Below are 14,330 nucleotides of genomic sequence, written 5' to 3' on the forward strand. Positions count from 1 at the left end.
TCCAAACTTTTGCCATACACAAATTTAAATCTAGGGGTATGGGGACAAGATTTTGCAGAACTTTGTGTAATTTTACATTGAATCTGCATGGTAGCAATATTGACAGTTTAGAGTTAAGAGACAGAACAACAGACATGGATGCTGTGTTGGAGTATGCCCCCAGGAAGATTTTAGATTTTAACACTCTGTTATAAGATTTTGGGCTATTTTTTTACTGTGTTGGCACAGGTAAATAAAGTAGCTAGCTAGTTACCTACAGCTCTTAAGAGAAATACAAAATTCGGCTGTTCTATTAGAGTGGTTGACTGCTCTATTAGAGTATTTCGATCTGAACTTTTGTACCATTACAAATAATCACTGTAAAATATCATTTTGATTATCTGAATACACTTGACCAGTTTCTGGAAACCTCAGAAACCCCCCTAGATCCGCTCCTGTTATACACTAGCTGGCTTCCTGTACTGGTATGGAAAACCATGTATTAAAATTTATTTATTTATTTGGGGAGAAAAGAGCATACGGCAAAGCTGATTAAGCCCAAAAATGTCATACATATTTCATGACCCAGATTGTTCTACTTTTACTGTATTCAAAACTTTTAAAGTAAATAATATTGATACTACTCACATTAATGTTGTGTACTATGACTATACATATGCTATCCTTTTGACACTTGGAGAGACATACACACCTACAAATAATTATAAAACTCTAATTTCTAGGGCAAAGATGAACTATCCATATATTACTATGGAATGGAATTGCAATTAAACTCCATTTTGGCTATATTGCTGCAAACCATTCTGATAATATTCATTGGCTTTTACCCTAGGAAATGTTTACAGCTATATATTAAGGATTGTTCAATAATATTTCTCTTCCAAATAGCAACCATATCATGACACAGAATGACCTCAATACTTAATTGTACTGAATTTGTATAACCTATATTTATAACACTAGACTGAAAGACAATCCATTAACCTCTAGATAATACTGATCAATAGTGTACCTAAATATTGTGATTAATTCCTCACATTAAAAGTCATAGTTAAGGATACCAACATGTCAACTTGCGTTTTTGTTATGTAGCTAACTGTTCAAGAGAAGCTATAAAAAGATCATTGTACATATTTCTCGAATTCACAAAGTGAAATAGTGTTACACAGTGAATCTGTTGTGATCAAAGGGAAATAAATATTAACGTTGTTCTGTAATGTCATTCATCACGATGCAGTACTCTGACAATCAGCTCAGCTACTGTTAAAAATTCAGTTAATTTCACAATGCAACTGTAACATCCATCTATCAACATATCTGTAGTTATTTTCTCATTACATATAATCAGAAATACTGCAATCACATTTCCTTGGTTCATTCAACTGAACTATTTAACATTAATATAACTGACTTTGTATTTGTATAGATAAGTAATTGTAATTGTGTACTTTGTAACCATATTTGGAACCTTAGTGTTATCTGCTACCCAACCAAACACTGAGTAACAACTTGCACTAGATGTTGAGTAGTAGCTACAACAAAACTCAAGTTGTGTGTATGTGGCTCAACTTTCTCTTTTCATTAAACTGGTACATTGGTGAAGCAACCTTGAAGGTTGTGTCACATTATAGCTATGTAACTATTTATTTCAGTCAACTTTATACAAACTTTTGATTATAGGATTCATTTTCACTTTGATCTGAAATCAGCACTGTGGTTTTTCATGGTATAATTATATGAAATCAACATGATTGTGGTTTTTCATAGTATATATACCATGAAAAACCACAGTGCTGATTTTAAATCAAAATTATACCATGAAAAACCACAATGCTGATTTCAAATCAAAGTGAAAGTAAAAGTGAATCCTTTTGTCAAAAGGTTGTGATTGGTTTCTTTGAAATCACTGTCAGTAAGTAATGCTTAATTAAATTGCTATCATCAGTTACGTGGTGCCAAGTAGCTACATTGCTAATGTATCATATTGGTAGCTAAGTAGGATCCCCGAAAATCATATTGAAATTAGCCATTAGAATTGCGAATTTAATAAAATTTACTGATTTTAGCGGAAAATCAGTCTCTTTTCTTTGATCTATAACTCATCAGTACAATACTTTAAATGAAATAAACCACACATATCTAGAAAGTAAATGAGTACGCGCTTCGAAAATAACTGTGTTTTCACACCATTTTATGCACTTTTGGGGCGTGTGCCTTTAATATTAATGTATTGATTATTAACCAAATAAATTCAATGTGTCGCGCCGCCCAATAATCCGCCTTTGAAAATCATCCTGGAGACATCTTACGAGACGAATCACCTTTACGGAATAGTACTCGTCCATTATGATGTAATATCATAGATAATATATACCTCCGGACACTTATCTATGGTAATATTAATTATAGACCTCTTGACTTTTAGGGCGTGGTACTTTTAGTTTACGAATGATCACGTCAACGCGAATTTTTACGTACGAGAGATAGATCATGAAGCAAGGAAACATTATTGTTTGAAGCTACATATTGTTGACGAAGGTTTTCGTGCTGGTACAACGTTGTATGGAGTCGGAACAGTGCTCAGGCGGAAAATCTCAGTGAATCTGAAGTGTGGCGACGTAAACAAGTACTTAATAGACACGCCAGGGACCTTCAAAACGAAAGTTTAAAGGCCTAAAGATATTTTAAAGTGTCTTCTACTGATGTACGACTAACAGTTGTGATGCCACCATAAGTGTGTTGGCAATGGAGCCTGTCACAAAGGTTCAATGTTTGATTTTGTAAGAAGTCTTCAAACAGGTTTCATAAACTTTGGTACAAATGGGAGACCTACACTTAAACCTGGCACACTTGCTGTCATGGCTGGGTAAGTTTGCAACACTGGCACTGACTGATGAACATGTTACCACTTTAAGTATGTAACTTTATAAATTGGCATGTGCATTGGCCTCAGTGCTAAGATGACCACTCTGCATGCATTTTGTTACAGGGAAGAAGAAGTGTGAAATTAAGATGCTGTCGTGTTGTTTTAGAGCAGCTAGTTTATAGGGCTTTATAACCATCTAGTGCCATCAGTTTTTCACTCAAGGTATATTATGTGTAATGCTGGTGTGATTACTCTGCATACAAGACCATAATGCAAGTAGATGCACATGCATAATACTCACTACAAGGTAGTGAATAGAATATGTACTATGATATCACATTGTATATGTAACCAGTCAGGGACACATAAGATAGTAGGCATTCCAGCCCGATTTTTAAATTTTGGAAAAATGGGCTTTTTATATGCTCAATAGACAGAGCATTGATTGCTGATCTCAGAAATATATAGTTTGTTGGGTTAGAATTAGCTACTTTGGTATGCACAGTGCTTAAAAACTGAAAAAAAGGTACATTTTTTCTCCTGGCCTCCCCATACATTTAACAGGGGAAAATGGCACAATTGAATCAGGAAGCCATCTAGCAATCTGGACTATCTTGAAACTGCGGTTGCTTCTAGCTGCACGTTTGTACATGTAATGAGAGTAACTTCAGGTCTTATTGGATCTCAGCGATCTTTGTATGCTTTTTGGTGAGCAAATATGCTTTACCTACTGCACACTTCTTGATGCAATGGTGTATATCCATAGGCAAGTGACTATCTCAAGTTGGTAAAAACATCAAGTTAACAACTTAACAACTAAAGTGGAGGTGCCACAATCATGCAGCAATACCTAAGGTGGAGTTGTGGTTTCAATTATGGCATTGTTATGCTGACTTTGAAGGGGGTTATACTTTTGAGCTGATGACACAGCCATCATAAAACTGCTCTAGAGCTAAAAATTGCTAACCCGAGTGAAGTAACTACACACTTTAAAGTAACCACCAGTGACTACCTTTCACCTGACAGTACGTTTTGTACAGTTTTAAAGTATTCTACATACATTACAAGGCTTGAAAAGATTACAAAACAACACAAAACTTACTTATATGTAACTCGCACGATAAAACTAAGATTTTCATGATGATCAGCATGTGGACAAACCCCACAGCAGGTTTCATCCTCATTGGAGCTTGGACGATGGAGCAATCCCAAGTTAAACACGAGTTGTAATTTTGTGCCAGGGTTCTATTGGGAAATGTATGGAGAATTTTTTTATATTTTTATTAAAATATCTCGGATACTGGAATGCCTAATGATAGTTTGAAGTTAGTCTCATCTATATTTCCAATTGGTTCCATTCAGCAATTAATGCTGTATTCTCATTCATCAATTATACCTTGCTGTTTCTTGTGGTGTACGTAGGCAGCATAGCCCAGTGGTCAGAGCCCTTGATGTGTCTCCTAGCACTATAGATTTGTATGTGTCTATATTTAACTATGCTTATATAGGATGTTCTTTATCAGGTGTGTCACAACTTGACAGAATTAAGGCAGGTGCTAAGTGAACATACTGAAGTTTTACAAGAACTAACTGTTATTCCAGATCCCTCAGTTGTGATTGGTATAATAATATTACAATCACTACAAATGTACAACTAACTATATATGACTTGGTAATTTAGTAGGGCAGTCCCCTAAATATATTGAATTGTTGAAATAGCTTTGAGTACAATGCATTATAATGACTGGTACCCCGTGAGCAATATTGATGGTCCCAATTGAGACATACTATAATAGTGATTATAGTTATGATGCGTAGCAAGAAACATGCTGCACAAAAAAACAATGAACTTTCTAGATCAAGATCTCATGAAGTACACTGCACATAAGAAACCTTATGAAACAGTATGTAATGTGTTAAGGCTAAATTTCTGGTTTCTCAGGCCCGACTAACCCATATAATTTGTAAATGAACTGTTTTGTTGATTTTTAAAGATCATATGTTCGATCACTTGAGTTTGTGGCGTCGATGTATTGTGGGGTATCCATATCTGCTTTGCGTGGGGTGAGCTTGGTTATTACAAGAAGAGTTGCAAAAGCAGACTATGGATGGATGTTTGGTCACTTAGATGTACTAACCATAGCTATTAGTTTGTTATCGAACGACATAGTTACATGTGTTGCCATAACTTCAGTTTAAAAAATTATTACCACCTATTATTATTTTATTTATACCTACCTACCAACCCACTTTGCAACTAGTTTCAGTCCAAGAAACAAAAGATTTAGTTGAAGTGGCCTAAACTTCTGAAAAGTGCAGTTGTAAGATATAATCTTCATCCATAATTAGAGCTTCTTTCTTGATTGTACACTTCTCCCCTATAAGAAAATGCACGCACAGTGGTCATTTTAGCACTGAGGCCCAATACACGTACATTTCATAAAGCTACGTACATTGAGCAACTAGAGTGGTGCAAATTTTGGCAGGGGCCGAAGCTGTTCTTCAGTTATACCCTGTACACAGCATACCTACAATCTTGTATTTTAATTAAGTGTATTTCTAGTTGTTGTATTGTATATTTGGTATATGTTGTTTTCAGGACTCCACTGAAAATCAGCATAAGCTGAGCAGACTCCCTGCTTAAATATTACAATTACAATGTTGATCAGTTGGTGTCAGTGTTGCAAACTTACACTAGTCATGCTAGCAAGAGTGACCACTTCTGAGTGATAGGTCTCCCATTTGTACCAAAGTTTCATGAAAGCCTGTTTGAAGACTTCTTACACAATCAAACATTGAACCTTTGTGACAGGCTCCATTGCCAACACACTGATGGTGGCATCACAAATGTTAGTCGTAAAACAGTAGAAGACACTTTAAAAATATCTTTAGGCCTTTAAACTTTCGTTTTGAAGGTCCCTGGCATGTCTATCAAGTACTTGTTTACGTCGCCACACTTCAGATTCACTGAGATTTTCTGCTTGAGCACTGTTCCAACTCATTACAACATTGTGCCAGAATGAAAACCTTCATCAACAATATGTAGCTTCAAACAATAATGTTTCTTTGCTTCATGATGTATCTTTCATACGTAATCACTCATTTACATCACTACTTCTTTTTCCCTACAAAACTTGCATTGACGTGATCATTTCGTAAAATAAAAGTGCCACACTCTAAAAAGTCAAGAGGTCTATATAACTAGAGATTTCCAACCTACCAATTTTCACATATATATATTTGCTAATCAAATTACACACCTTCAACAAACGTTTGACGAGCTACTGTTTGAGTTTCAGTTAAGGAGCACAGCCTACAGTCTCGTGTAGCCAGACTGCCCACACAAAAGAAAAAAAGCGGTCTGGCTATGCAAGACTAAAGTCCAAAGTTTCCTACTTCGCATAATGCACTTGATTGAATTAAATTTCATGCAGTATTTATTTAAATACGCAAAATCGAAAAAAATCCTCATAGGGAGCCCATGAGCTGCATACAAAAATAATCATACACATAATTCTGCGAGAGTTTATGGTACCACTTATAGTCAAAAGTTGTTGAGTTTTCCACAAGTTTCTGTGGCTGAAAGAAGTGACCCTGGGCAAAGTAGATATGCTGATATCAAATTCACCATCTGTTTTTGGTGAAAAGATGTTTTCCAGTGGTTCATGACAAAAATACGTCTTGTAGAAAGGTACTACACTATCTAGGACTGTTCAGAATCCTGTGTTCCAACCAGATGCACCCTGAATTTCAAGGCATCCAACAGCATCAATGCAAGTATAGTTCAAAAGCGAGCAGTGTGTTGTGTTGTGCGGAATTGCTTTATAGCATGCAAGGTCATGGATTACTTCTGAGAAAGTGGTGTTTAGCATGTAATACAAATCTTGTAAGGCTTTACAGCCACCTGTTGAGATATAATGATATACCTACTCCTATTATTGACTGTTTATTGTGGCTGCAATGTCTGTATTTTTGGTTAAGACAATTTATTATGTCATCATAATTATAATAATAATAATAATTACCATCCTCCATACTTTTATGTGGCAAATAAAGGAAAGTGGTGTCCAAAAATGCGACCTTACAATAACATTGAACGTTACTGATTGTATATGTTGCAATATGATCGTCATGTATTATGAAGTAGTTGTTAGCTGTAATCTGTGATGCAAAAGTTCACTCTTTTATGCAATATCACTTGTTAATTATGTCTGAATACATGTGGTATATGTGTGTATTATTAATTCTGCACAGAATGTACAGTATTCTTAGAAAAATCAAACATATTACGTTTGGTCATTCTACAGAGGAGTAGTCAGAGAGGTTTTACCTAGCTCATGAATTTTACTATACTAAGTGGTTCTGTGGTGAAAATTTCATGTCATTAGGAGTTTCATAATCAACTGTATGACACTTGTAATATTGTGCTTGGTGCAATATAATGTACAGGAAATCCCTGAAAGTGCCGTATTCAAATATAACCGATCTATCAACTTTTGCTAATATCTCTTAATAGGAACCATCAATTGAGGTGGGGTTGCAGTAAAATGATTCTAAAAGATGGTACAATATTTGCCACATCAAAGAATTTAAAGAATGTAAATATTTTAATTTAGTTGGAAATCCCTAACAATTATAACACAGTATTAATCACTTACAGGTGACTGGATATAGAACTATAAATAATTACCAAACTCAAATTTTAAACTGGACTATAGGGCCTGACCATAGTTGCAAAGTCAGAGAGACCAAACAAAGTAGCACACGGCCACCATTTTATGCAATAAAAACAAACTCACCACTGGGATGTGCCTTTTGGGGTTCTGATGAGTGCAGGCCCTCTGCGCCTTGTCTTTTCTTTTATCTTCAATCAAGCTGCTTGTCAGGTTTTGTGAAGTTCTTGCAACTTTAAATTTTAAGTGCATGCACACTTCAATCGAGGAAACAATCTACTGTTCAAATGTTGCTTACTTTTCTAACACTTCAGTAATTACACAACCATTTTGAATAATGGTGGCTATCCAGGACATTGAATTATACAAAATAAGGGTGCTTTCAGACAATTTAACATAACTATTGTGATGAATATACGCATGCGCTAAAATTTTCCAAGTACAGTACAAGAACTCCGCAAAACCCTGTATCATATCGAGATGTTAATTTTCCCTATCAACACTTTCCTTCAGCTGCATATTTAGATGTCACAGAATTATTTCAGAGCTGGATTTCAGAAGTGCTTCAATCCTGGCTCAACAATAACAGCAGATACTTGCAACTTCGTGATTGGAATCCTGTTCACGATAGGTTCGCAACCACACCCATCAAATAAAGATCTAGGTGGACTAATAGCGATAACTAGAGTATGAAGACCATGCATGTACACCTCTTAATAGTCTAGCTATATTATAATTACTTAACAGTGAATAAGTTAACCTCACCCCTTATTGGTCTAGCTAGCTGGACACCCCTTGGCTGACTGGTGATACTCTAATACAACAGTCATGTATATGATATTCTAGTTGAACAGTCACAAGTTACACTGTGGCTAGCTAGCTGTGCTCCAAAAAAACTAAACAAACTAGTATTTTTAAAAATTGTTAATTTTAAAATGAAGTAGGGATTTATGCTGCAATAAAAGTAGTGAAACAAGAGATGAATGATGGTATTACAGCATAGCTTGGTGGGAAAGTGCTTACTTTGGCACATTAGCTATAACAATTATTTTGTTCAATGCCAAAGTAGGGACTTCCCACCAAGCTGTGCTGCAATACTACCATTGGTCTCTTGTTTCACTACTTTTATTGCATAGATCCCTACTTCATTTTAAATTAACAATTTTTTTAAGATACTAATAAGATGTGTAGCAGCTGTACGTGTATAAATTAACCACTATGAATTAAGCTTGTTTTTGTTTTGCTGCAAATTCTTATTATTCCTATGCTCATTAACAAATTGTTCATTGTCTATTTTCCTACGTAGGTGTCCAATTAATGCGGGCATTAAACACTGTAACTTGATTTGCTAAACGTAGATTTTATGGTACAGATTGCATTGTTTTATGTATCAAATCCATGTCCTGGTTGCCTCACATTTTGTAGACCCGGTCACAATATGTGACTGGATTTGCGAAAATGTTCTTTCCACACATTTTACATACCAGCAAACAAAAGGATGTAACAGTTGACTCCTTACATTGCTATTATCATCAAAGTGCAGCCAGATACTATAGCTACACTTGTGAACATTTTCAGGCAATTATATGCCATGATCAAAAAGTTATGAAGCTTCAAAGTTATAAAATGGGTTAAATTTTGTGTATGAAAAGGTTACCTTTTTGCAAATCCAGTCACATATATCAGATTGGAAACAAATTTGCTAGAAAAGTGCTGGCCAGTTAGGGGAGTCTACATATCAGATTTGAAGAAAATCGCTCCAGCCATTTCCGAGATACGAGCGAACAAAATTTCGTTTTAATTTCTTGGTTTTTTTTCCTTCTTCATCTTCATTTTGCACACTTCGCAAAATCCACCATAAAACACGCATGCATACTCGGATTTGGCTGTAATTTGGCACACGTAAAGGACTCATTAAGGCGGATCTCAGTACCAACTTTAGTAGGAATCCGATGAATATTTACGGAGTTATGGCCGATTATTTGCGTAAAATAAGGTCTGTAACAAAATCTTTGGTCCGGGTGCATAAATGGTCTGGCCGGACCGCATATGTTCGACATAAACAGTCCGGCCGGACCAACTATGACAACAAAAATGGTCCTACCCGAGCAAAACTGGTCCGGGTTATAAATTTCAGTGCTAAAGTTAATTTAGCCACTCGTCACTACTTGCTGTGACTAACTATACTGAGTGACAAAAATAATACCTATTATACCTAACTAAACTGTTAAAATAGGGGAGTAACAGTAACTATGGGGAGTAAAATATTTTACTCTGAAAGGGGAGTTCGGATTACTTGGAGAGTAACAGTAACCCACTAAGGGTAAAGAGAACTCCAAGTGAGAGAAGGCACCAAACTGAAGAGTTCCCATTACCAGCTAAGGTGAACTCAGTGAGCCAGTATACCTACTGAGCTGGCCACATATAGCTGAATGAGCCACATGCAGGTTATAGCTGTCTCATAATATTTTCTCCATTAACTAGCCAGTTCAATTCTAGCCACTCAATGTAAAAAGGAAAATAATTATTTAGGCTTCCTTTTCAATGGTAGCCATTTACTCATGTTTTATTTTGTAGACTAACCAAGACATAGTGAAGGAAACAGACAGTACGAAAGCAGGTTGACAAATTTTTTTGTGATTCATCTGTACATTTTTCTTCATTTCTGAAGTTGTACAATATAGGTAAATAAATCTAATCAAAAACAGCCAAGCTGTAAAAAAAGGTGCGGCCCCCAAAAAGGCCATGGTGAAAAAGATGCGAAATCCAAGGTGGCGGCCAAGAAATGGCTGTGATGGTAGGTTAATGGTAAAAATTTTATAATAACGACAATTCAGGTGAATTTGGTGGTCTTGGCACAAAATTCACCTGAATTGTCGTTATTAAAATTTTTACCATTAACCTACCATCACAGCCATTTCTTGGCCGCCACCTTGGATTTCACATCGTTTTTCACCATGGCCTTTTTGGGTGCTGCACCTTTTTTACAGCTTGGCTGTTTTTGATTAGATATCACTTCTTTTTGTATTTGTATACTGCAAAGCTGGCCTATGGCTGGCTTTGGAGCTTTTTAAACCCATGTGTTTTTTTCTTTACCACAGCAAGAAGAAAAGAACTTAAAGAAGATCTTTAATACTTCAATTATTTTTGATTTTATTAGTAATTATACAAATTATATACATATATTTATTACATGCCAATTATTCCCCATAGGATGTTTTTTGCAGTTGATATCTCTACTGGGTGACTTGAAATGTAGCTGAACTATCTACAGGATGGTTTCTTTGTAGCTGAACTCTCTACAAGGTGACCTCTTTTAGCTGATCTCTCCAGGGTGATTTGTTTCTAGCTGAACTCTCAGAGTCTACATGATAGTTTCTTTGTACCTGAACTCTCTACAAGGTGACTTCTTCTAGCTGATCCCTCTACAGGATGATTTGTTTGCAGTTGAACTCTTTATGTGGTGGTTTCTTTGTAGCTGAACTCTCTACAAGGTGACCTCTTTTAGCTGATCTCTCTACAGGGTGATTTGTTTCTAGCTGAACTCTCAGAGTCTACATGATAGTTTCTTTGTACCTGAACTCTCTACAAGGTGACTTCTTCTAGCTGATCCCTCTACAGGGTGATTTGTTTGCAGTTGAACTCTTTATGTGGTGGTTTCTTTGTAGCTGAACTCTCTACAAGGTGACCTCATTTAGCTGATCTCTCTACAGGGTGATTTGTTTCTAGCTGAACTATTTACAGGTGATTTGATTGCAGCTAAACTCTCTAAATGATGGTTTCTTTGTAGCTGAACTCTCTACATGATGGTTTCTTTGTAGCTGAACTCTCTACAAGGTAATTTCTTCTAGCTGATCCCTCTACAGGGCGATTTGTTTGTAGTTGAATTCTCTACACGGTGATTTGTTTAAGGCTGAACTCTCTACATGGCGGTTTCTTTGTAGCTGAACTCTTTACGAGGTGACTTTTTCTAGCTGAACTCTCTACAGAGTGATTTGTTTGCAGCTGAACTCTTTACATTATGGTTTCTTTGTAAATGAACTCTCTACAAGGTGACTTCTTCCAGCTGAAGGTGATTTCTTTGTAGCTGAATTCTGTATAGGTGATTTGTTTGCAGCTGAGCTCTTTACAGAATGGTTTCTTTGTAGCTGAACTCTCTGCACGATAACTTATTCTAACTGATCTTTCTACAGGGCAATTTGTTTGTGGCTGAATTTTCTACAGGGTGATTTCTTTGTAGCTGAACTCTCTACAAGGTGATTTCTTCAAGCTGATCTCTCTACAGGGAGATTGGTTTGCAGCTGAACTCTCTACATGGCATCATGATGCAAGTTACAAAATGGAAATATACTTTTCCAGTACTGAGATATGACCTGTAGAGTGATGGGGTATATAGTTTGTGCCCACATGCCCTGTTTTCGCAGGCCCAGTCACATTATTATGGATGGTTTTGTTCGAACCTGGAATTTATCGGACCTTGCATACTATTAGTTGCAGCTCTCACACTATTAATCTTACATACCTGATTATTGGAGGATAATTGCTGCTCAGTGTAGGCTACTTTGTGGTATAATAACCTAAGCTGTTGGATTTCTATGAAGTGAGTGGCAGCTGTTCGAAAACCATAGTGCCCATTAATTGATAGTTGACTCTAATAAGATGTATCGTCTGCAGTTAACAAGAATCTTAATGTACATTGTGTGTCTTTGACTTCATCAACTTTCCAAGTTATTCTTGACCTGTAAGGAGATAATATTTATAGTTATGTAAGCACATGTTTACTTTTTTTAGCACGGATGTCTCAATTTCATTGAGAACATAGAAATTAAGCAACATCTAGTAAGTGTGTTAACATACAGTGACTGTGCGTCAATTTGTAAACATATATTACAGGTACCACAAGAAATCAATGAACAAATAGACAAACAAAATGATGAACTCCAGGTAGCAAAAAAGTGCTGTTTTGTATGATAGCAACTGTGCTTATTTAGTTTACACTACCAATGCTGCTGGTCTGGCAGAATTGTTTTTACAACTTTGTTGGCAATTGCGTGTGACGTACCTTCAGCCATACAAGTAACAAGTATGTGATTGTTGAATATTTCTTTAGTATACTACTATTTACTACAGCTGATAACATGTCATGTGGCAGGCAGTAACTCCAGTGAAGTGGCAGTGAAGTGTCGTTTGCTGATGATGAAGCCTTGCTACTGATCTCTTTTTTCAGTGACTTTCCAATATTATAAAGCTGGATATTGTAAACGTTTTGTTACAGTTTTGCTGTATGTCTTTAACATCATTTGAGATTTTATACGGAGTTATTTGCAGAATTTCATGGAGTAAAGAACGCCTTGCATGCTTATGTGAACTCTCCTAGAGTAACTAAAACTCCCTACAATAGATTTTTCAAAAGGTTCCTGTTACTCCTTTGCAGGGTGTTAGTCACTCTCCTCAAAAATATAGGGGTGTTAATCCTCCCTACACTGGGAACTCTGCTACGAGAGAACAGTTACTCCTTATTCTAAACAGTGTATCGTGTGTCGTGCGGCCCAAGAAGCCGGCGCGCCACACCGTGAGTATATTTACAGGAAGAAAGTAAACGCGCTTTTCACACCTTTGTAGCTCCGTGATTCCTAATCCTATTGAAACCAAAGTTACTACAGATATGCCGGCTAGGTATGGGAGTCCACATACGAAATTTGAAGAAAGTCGCTCCAGCCATTTCCGAGATACGAGCGGCCAAAGTTTGGGTTTTTTTTCTTCGTTTTTTTCTTCTACTTCTTCTTTTCGCACACTTTGCAAAATCCGCAATAAAACACGAATGTGTGCTTGGATCGGGATGAAATTTGGCACACTTAAAGGGCTCATTAAGGCGAATCTCAGTACCAAGTTTGGTAGGAATCCGATGAACATTCACGGAGTTATGACCAATTATTTGCGTAAAATAAGGTCGAAGGTCTGTCACGCCCACAGGGTAAACCGCTTGAAGGAATGAGCTGAAAATTGCTATGTAGATGGAGTAACTATCGTAGGAGTGCCTTTTTGTGGTTTGAAGGGATTTCAGTTAAAGGCTATCGAGATATGACACAAAACCCAACCTATGTCACAATTACGCGATCAACTTTTATGAATAAAAAAACTATTAGTTTTCACGCCTACCAGGCAAACCGCTTAGAACAGTGAGCTGAAAATAGGTGTGTAGCTGGAATAATTATCATAGAAAGTCCTTGCAGTAGTACAGAAGAATCGGATTACAAACCACTGAGTTATGATTCCAAAGCCAACAACGTGTAGCATATGCGAGATCGAGATACTCTAATAGAACAGTCACCCTAATAAAGCATTCAGCTACGTTTATAACTTACTCCATTATAGAATTATATGGCATTGCAAGTTATTCTGTAGGGAGTTCAGCTACAAACAGTTAATCTTATAGACAATTCAGCTACAAGCAAGTCATCCTGTAGAGAGTTCAGCTACAAATATGTTGCTGTAGAGATTCAGAACATTATAAGTCACACTGAAGAGAATTCAACTATAAACAAATCACCTTGTAGAGAGTTCAGCTACAACAAGTAACTCTGTAGAGAATTCAGCCACAAACAAGTCACTGCATAAAGGGTTCAGCTACAAAAAAGCTACCTAGTAGAGAGTTCATCTAGATCAGCTACAAACAAGTTACTTTATGCAATGTTCAGCTACAAGTAAGTCACTCTGTAGAGAGTTCAGCTACAAACAAGTCACCATGGAGAGAGAGTTCAGCAACTAATCAAAAAACCATCATGTAAAAG

General features: G+C 36.5%; 1 long non-coding RNA gene across 4 annotated transcripts; it reads left to right on the top strand.

Moving 5' to 3' along the window:
• Positions 1-2,451: 2,451 nt before the first annotated feature.
• On the top strand, positions 2,452-12,861 carry LOC136247086 (uncharacterized). Of its 4 annotated transcripts, XR_010697077.1 has the most exons (7): positions 2,452-2,866; positions 2,990-3,088; positions 10,117-10,223; positions 12,331-12,378; positions 12,433-12,483; positions 12,531-12,622; positions 12,670-12,861. It is a non-coding gene; the product is annotated as an uncharacterized lncRNA (long non-coding RNA). The 4 variants fall into 4 exon arrangements; XR_010697076.1 differs by lacking the exons at positions 2,452-2,866; positions 2,990-3,088 and having other exon boundaries at positions 8,698-10,223; XR_010697078.1 differs by lacking the exons at positions 2,452-2,866; positions 2,990-3,088; positions 10,117-10,223 and adding an exon at positions 10,505-12,280.
• The last annotated feature ends 1,469 nt before the right edge of the window (positions 12,862-14,330 follow it).

This window comes from Dysidea avara, chromosome 2 (genome assembly GCF_963678975.1).
Source record: "Dysidea avara chromosome 2, odDysAvar1.4, whole genome shotgun sequence".
Classification (NCBI taxonomy): Eukaryota; Metazoa; Porifera; class Demospongiae; order Dictyoceratida; family Dysideidae; genus Dysidea; species Dysidea avara.